Genomic DNA, 7,619 nt, shown 5'->3' with positions numbered 1-7,619 from the left:
GATATGCATAGGAATAACTTTGGAATGCATGCCTTATAGCTTTTGCTGTGTGTGTGCTTAGATGCTCTTAAAAAGACACTGTAGAAAAGAGTAATAAAAAATGCACCATGACTGCCCACATTTGAATAGCAATTCTTTATTTTAGTCCTCTTGGAGGTTATTATGCCCCTGCATTTTTTTGATTAAATATGGAACACCTACTCAGTTCTTAATTAAATTTAATGAGCCCAAATAAATTGCTGGAGATATTGAGAGAGGAGGGGGGCTGTCTAGGACAATAGGGTAAATAAAGCAAATTGACAGGGAACATTTAAGCAAGATTCCCCCTCGCCCCCCCCCATATTTCTTCACTGCAGGCATAAATGGGGGGGGGGGGAATCTCTAGTTTTAATTTAATCTGATCAGGTTTAGGAGGGGGTGGTAAAAAACTCTGCAATCCATGTGGGGCTCGGGGATTTATCGTGGGGAAGGGGTGTGTGAGAGAAATAAAAGGTAAGTCCTCGAAAATAATCAGCTTGAAACTGGGAAAACACAAAAGCATCTCGGATCGTGCTAGGTCAATATAGCTGGGCTGTGAAACGTGTGGTGTAAGGGACTGGGGGAGGAAGACAATCTTATTATTTAAAACTATAAGACATGACTGACAGAGAATGATCTGCCAAGATAGCAAGTTAGTGCAATTTACAAAATCGAAGATCTGGTGAAAAATGATCCCTGTCCTTGAAAGCTGGAGTGCAGCAGGGATTTGGGGGGTATTTTCCCCTAGCATTGAGAAATACGTTGGCTTTTTAAATTCTAAACCATCCAATGTGCGCTGTACCAAGGGGATTAACACAGGGCAGAGAATAAATCTGGATCCGTCGTGTGGGGGAAGGGTCCACACTAACTTTTACAAACGTGCTAAATACCTCGATTGAAATGCCGATCTATTCACTTCCAGTATTAAAATGTAGCGAAGACAAGCCCACAGGCATAGGTCCCACACAAACGCTAATGAGCCAGACTAATAAAACAATCACCATTACAATACTGAGCGTGACGCACAAATACGCACACAAAACCAAGAAATAACTAGGTGAATAACTCAATCAAATACACTCTGTGATGCCACCCTGGTTGGTTCATTATTATATCGTGCTTTGGTTGCACACGTGGTACCTTTCACAATTGCGGAATGGCCAAGCAACCTTCAGGGAAATGACTGCGAAACAGACCGTGTAGTGTTGGGAGACTAAAACCCCAACGTTGATTCATTTCTTTTCTCCCCGTTGGAACAATGTTGATGGCCGCGTGTATCTCAGGGGTTTTCTGGTTGATCAGCAAAGGCACGAGGGAGGGGATAGTTGGTGATTAAGGTCTCTGTGCTGGATCACCCTAGGTAGAGACTGCCTGGGTTTCGCCGGCAGTTGTGGGGGAAAAAAAAAAAATCAGCTTTCATTTTCTCTCTCTTACCCATATGCGGCTACCTGGCTACCTTCCGCTGCCCAGCCCTGGCCCTTTGCAAGGGACCCCATCGTCCCTCTCCTACCGCCAGCCCCGTCAACGGCGCCAGGCAGAGCGGGCCTTACGCTGCACCCACGGTGCACGGGGCTTTCAGAAGAAAGGCTTCCGAGGACACGGGGCCACGTAAAGCCACCGGAATCCTGGTCCTTTCACCCCCCCCGGTCAGGTGAGGAACGAGGGAGAGAAAAGATCGGGCTTGGCGGGCGTTTCACAGGCACCCTTGGGGCCAGTTCTCCTTCCACCCGAAGGCCGGGGGCTCCAGTTCTGATCCTTAGGCGCTGGGGGGGGGGGCGCAGAGAGCCCCCAAAACACGCGCACCAGAGAGAGGGGGGACGCCAGGCCGCGCAGTTTAGCGGACCCTGGCAAGCCCCCAAGTAAGGGACAGCGATTCATTGGTTGCTAGCATTAGACCCCCACGGCAGGGAAAGGAAAGGGCGTGAGGGAGAATATGAATGTGATCCTCTTTAAGGGGAGCCAGGAAACCTGCCAAGAAGCAGGTTCCGTCCCCAAGCTTTTTACTTGGCCTCCTGAGACTGGGGGGGGGGGGGGGGGCTCACCCTCCTAGGCCCGATCCCGCTAGGCACGACGCCCCCAGGCTCAACCACAAATTGGGTCTCATCTCCCCTCCCCCCTTTCCCTTCGGGGGCCCCCCGCTCGGGAGCTCGGTCTCCGGGCCCCGCATTGCGCTCCAGCTGTGGTCTCATAGGAACGGCCCCACCTCGGGGTGGCAATGTTTCACCCACGTGCCCCCCCCCCCCAGTCCAAACTGCTGAGAGGGGAAGGGGAAAGGGCCCTCGAGCTCCCTTCGTTTCCACTTCCCCGCAGCGGCTTTCCGAGGCCCCCCCGGGGGAGCGACGGCCCGGGACTGGCTGGATCGATGGGTTTCCTGCCCTGCGTTTGATGTGGGGCGTGCAGCGGGGGGAGCGTGCATGGGGCGGTCACGACGAGCGGAGTCTTTGCCGTGCCGTGTTTCCAGCTCCAGCCAGGAAGCACGATCCGTTTCAGCTGGGCTCGTCTCAGCAACAGGAAGCGTTAAAGATAGAACAGACGGGGCTGGGGAGGGGAGATTAGGAAGTCAAGCCTCTTGTGTACCTCCAGATCCACATCGCCACGGCTAGGGGCCCAGCAGAATCCATTTTACATCATTTCTGTACCATACACTACATAGACCGACAGGGTATATACACCGCCTTACCCCAGCTTCACAATCCCCGGGCAGTGTGAATGGGACCCGACACGTAGAGCTTCATACCAACGCTGCCTTTAGTTAGAATTAGGGAATTTATTCTCTGCAGGGATGGACACCGACGGTGAAAGCACGGTGGGCTAAGGGGTAAGGTAAAGGACCCGCATTTAAGAGACCTGGGCTGTAATCTGCCACTGAGCCAAAGCCCACTGGAATCAATGGGAGTGTTTCCACTGACTTATAATTGCCCGTGTTCTAGGAACGTAGGGCAATTATTTCATCTATTTGTGAGTATCTCCCCCCTTCCCCTTTTAATACGCTGTCCTAGTTAGAAAATAATCTAGCTAGGGCAAGGACTGTCCGTGTGTTTGTCTAGTTAACTTCAGAACACCAGCGTGCGGATCTCAGGGGAGATGCCAAGTGGCTCTTGCATCAGAGAGAAATATTAACACCTCCCCCCCCCCCCCCTGTAGCACCAGAGCCTGGATGGATACAAGGGTTACTCACCTTCTCCTAACTGTTGTTCTGTGAGATGTGTTGATCATGTCCATTCCAATCAGGCCTGTGGGCGCTGCCTGCAGGGTAGCCAGAAGATTTTCCCCCTAACAGTATCCGTAGGGTGCGCCTGGGCACCCCCTGGAGTTGCACCCTCATGGTACTCAATGTAGGGCCCTGCCGGCCTGAGCCAACCCTCCTTCAATTCCTTCTTACTGGCTACTCAGACAAAGGAGTAGGAGGGTGGATATTGGAATGGACATGAACACCACAGCTTGAAGAACAAGTTATGAGAAGGTGAGTAACCCTTTTCTCTTCCTCTTCGAGTGATTGAAAATGACATGAACCATCAGGTGCCTCCCAAGCCTAAATTACAGAGGCAGGGTCAGAGTTGTCCACAGATTGGAGCACACTCTACCAAAGGCTGCATCAGCTCTGGCCTGCTGGGTAATCACATAATGTTGAATTCAATGTTGATAAATGCAAAGTAATGCACACTGGAAAACATAATCCCAGCTGTACAGACAAAATGATGGGGTCTAAATCAGCTGTTACCATTTCAAGCACGAAATGTGCGGGTCACTTCTCGGCATAAACCTGCTGCCATCAGAGCATGGCTATAAGCCTCGGGATTGAGGGATACCGTGGAGTTGGGGAAACATGTGCCAGTGTGTGGGGGAACCCCCAAAAGACATTAGATGGATTTGATTTCTCCCATAATACTAACTAAACTACTACTGATCTAACTACACACACACACACACACACAAGTGCAAAGCACGCGTTTGCTGAGGCATTAGGAACAGGGATTTCCGGCCATCACAGGCAGTAAGAAGGAACTGAAAGTGTGTGTGGGGGGGGGGCAGGTTGGCAGGGCACTATATTGAGCACCATGAGGGCATGACTCCAGGGGGTGCCCAGGCTGATCCTACAGCTACTGCTAGGTGGGAAATCTTCCAGCAACCATGCACATGACATGCGCACACCTGATTGGAATGGACATGAAGAAGCACTCAAAGAAGAACTTATTTGACTCGGATAAAATAACTGAGAAATCTTTCTCTTCTTCACACTTTCACAACCACTGGTAGAGCTTGCTTGCCCTCCATCTATAACAGAGTCTCAAAGTGGGGGTTGCAACCCCTCAGGGGGTTGCAAGTTTATTACATGAGGGGTCATGAGCTGTCAGCCTCCACCCCAAACCCCGCTTTACCTCCAGCATTTGTAATGGTGTTAAATATATTAAAATGTTTTTAATTTATAAGGAGGGGGTCACACTCAGAGCCTTGCTCTGTGAAAGCATTCACCAGTAAAAAAGTTTGAGAGCCACTGATCTATACAAACTTACTGAATTATGAGTGATAGGGAACTCAGACAAAGATACACATATACACAGATGTAAGCGATTCTCACAGTCATCGTAAACAATTTGAACAGTCTAAAAAAAAAAAAGCCAGGGTTGCAAACATTTCCCATTCACTAGGACTAAAACATGAAAATTAGAAGTAACCGGAAAATGTATGCAATATTAGCTCCAGCTACCATTCCAAGTACAGCACAATTCCTACGATTTGGGAGTAAAATCTAACTGGTCAGTTGAGTTTGATGGCCCTTGTTACAACCGTCTGTTCAAATTCTAGCCTAAATCTAAGAAGAGCTAATCCTATTCCCCCCCCCCCCCCCCATCCTTGATCTGTTTTATTAAGTCTGCACCAACATTGTCACTGTAATTCTAGGTGCTCTAGTAACATAAGAAACACAAGATTTGCCAAATGGCCACATTGGGACAAAGGATGTATCTTATTTCCAAGCTGAACTATAGACTAGTGGTTCTCAACCAGGGGTCGGACGTAGACAGGTTTCAGGGCAGGGGGTCCATCAAGCAGGGCCAGCATCAGACTCACCAGGGCCCAGGGCAGAAGGCTGAAGCCCCATTGCATGGGGCTGAAGTCTGGGCCCTGAGCCCCACCACCCGGAGCTGAAGCCAAAGCCTGAGCAACTGATCTTTGTGGCGGCCCCTGTGATGTAGGGCCCCAAGTAAGTGCCCTGCTTGCTACCCCCTAACGCCAGCCCTGGCTTTTATATGCAGAAAACCAGTTATGACACATGTGGGCCGTGGAGGTTTTACAGTGTGAGTGGGGGGGGGGGGGGGCTCAGAAAGAAAAAGGTTAAGAACCCCTGCTATATACCTCAGAGGAAAGCAAATCCTCTTCAAATTATGCACTGCTGTACTATGCAAGGAGAGATGGTTTTAATGGGATATTTCCTCTAAACTAATTAATGTTCCACTTATTCAGGGTCCTGTCTATCCCCTGATTCTACAGTTTGTGGGACTTGCCATAGAGCCCAACCCCTGCTTCAAGATTGTGCTCTAGCAGTTGAGCTTTTGTTTTAAAATTATCTTTCTAGATATAAAAAAAAAAGTCTTCAGCATGTTGACAAAGTCTAAACCAATGCAGCTGGCATCTTCTTGAGTTTTCAGTGGGAAATACTGAACAAAAAAAATAGCTTAAAGAGTTATGAATGGCCTCATCGATGTTAACTCTGAAACCTAGCAAAGACAGCTTAAGAACATTAACCATTTTTTTATTTGAGCAAAAACATCCAGATAGCTAGTGAGATTTACCTGTTTGTAAAGGTTTGTACAATCAAAAAGGTTCTGAAGTGGTTTCAAAATATGTAGGCAATGGAGAAAAAGGTCTTAAGAGCCAGCAAATATTCTTGTTGATCATTAAACTATCCACTTTGACAAGACAACTGCTCATAACATGAACAGAAATATATACACCTCAAAGACCACTGGAGTCTAGCTGATGCAATTAAATTTTTTGCTTTAAAATAGCTAACCCATATTCTTATTCTTCCCATTAGCCCCACTTGTTGGAGTATAATGGAGGACAAGACTGTAGCTTTATTATAACAAATTGCACACAAAAAAACCCCCTGCTAGCTCTAAAAAATACCAACCACATCCAGCAGGGCCAAAGGTCATGAGAGAGGTGCTTACCTCTAGAGGGCAGAGGCAGAAGGCTACAGCTGGAAAGTGTATCTGATCTCTTGGGTTTTATATCTCAATTTCTTCTTCTGTGCAACCATGAGGCCATCTATTCATTGCCCTCGGGCACAATGCAGGACTCAGAGCATAGTCTCAGTACTTTCTCCAGTTCTAATTATCACAGGGTCCCAGAGCTTGGGCTCCAGCCAGAGCCCAGAAGTCCACACAGCAATGAAACAGCTCGAGCCAGCTGGCACAGGCCAGATGCAGCTGTCTAGTTGTTGTGTAGACACACCCTCCGTGGACAGCTTGATGTTAACAAGCAGACATACTAACCTGTTGAAAGACAGCCCGCTCCCAGCTACCACCCCAATCCCCCCTCCTTCGCCCAGCTCTTAGGTTGAGGAAAGTTGGACTCTGCTGAGAAAGGGTCTGATTTCTCTGCAATACTAGTATATTCCACTACAGATAAATACTTCAATTGTAATCATGGCGAGGTGTCCAATTCCCTCATTCTAATCACTCTTTCGCTGTTTATGCACAGTGGAACAGCTTCAACAGGAGAGATCCACATCAGAATATCCCTTAACTCAGTGGTTAGAGCATGCTCCTGAGAGGTGGGAAACCCCTGTCAAATCCTGCCCCCCCTTCTGCCAGAGGGGGCAATTTGAAGCTAGGTCTCCCACATCCCAGCTGAGTGCTCTAACCATTGGGCTAAAAGTTGAGGTGTGCACCTCCTCTAGCTGTTTTGTGTAGAGCAAGACAGACACCTAATTTATTACAGCAAGAAACTGTAGGCTCCTAAGACGTCCGACTCCAGGGAGCTGGTTCCTGTTCATGGACTGCTAGCAGCAATAGGTGCCTATCTGTGAGTGGGGAGGCCTTAGCACACAGCCCTCTAATCAGTATCTCTCATTGGCTAGCTTCAGCAGCTACCCACCTAGCAAGCTGGCATTTGTGGATCTCATTCTTAGGCATCTCCCTTGGTTCCTACTGAACATGACAATTAATAGCTTCTGCTCAGGGGACTCAAAAACAGCAATGCTACAGGTCAGAATTAACAGAGCTCAGGAGGAACTGTTTTTACATGGCTGGACAGCACCTGATAAAAAGTAGGTAGAGAGGTTACCATTAAAGTCAGTACACAAAATGCCATTTTCTGTTATATTTAAGATTGTAAGTAATTTAGTAAGTGATGCTAGTGACAACAGCAAAAATACTGAACCAACCTCCCCCACCCACCAAAAAAACCCCAACAACTAAAACCTCATTACAGAAATGGACCAAGTGAGAATGAATAATTTATTACAGATTCATGAACTCAACGAATGTATAAATCTTATAGGATTATAAAAAAAGGTTATTTCAAAGTAATGCACTCCAGAGCATTGATGACAGGTTAATTTACAAATTAACATAGAAGAACAAAAAGTAAACAAG

This window comes from Caretta caretta, chromosome 8, assembly GCF_965140235.1.
Source record: "Caretta caretta isolate rCarCar2 chromosome 8, rCarCar1.hap1, whole genome shotgun sequence".
NCBI classification, from domain to species: domain Eukaryota; kingdom Metazoa; phylum Chordata; order Testudines; family Cheloniidae; genus Caretta; species Caretta caretta.
The sequence above is the reverse complement of the archived record's forward strand: the minus strand, read 5'-3'. Positions refer to the sequence as shown.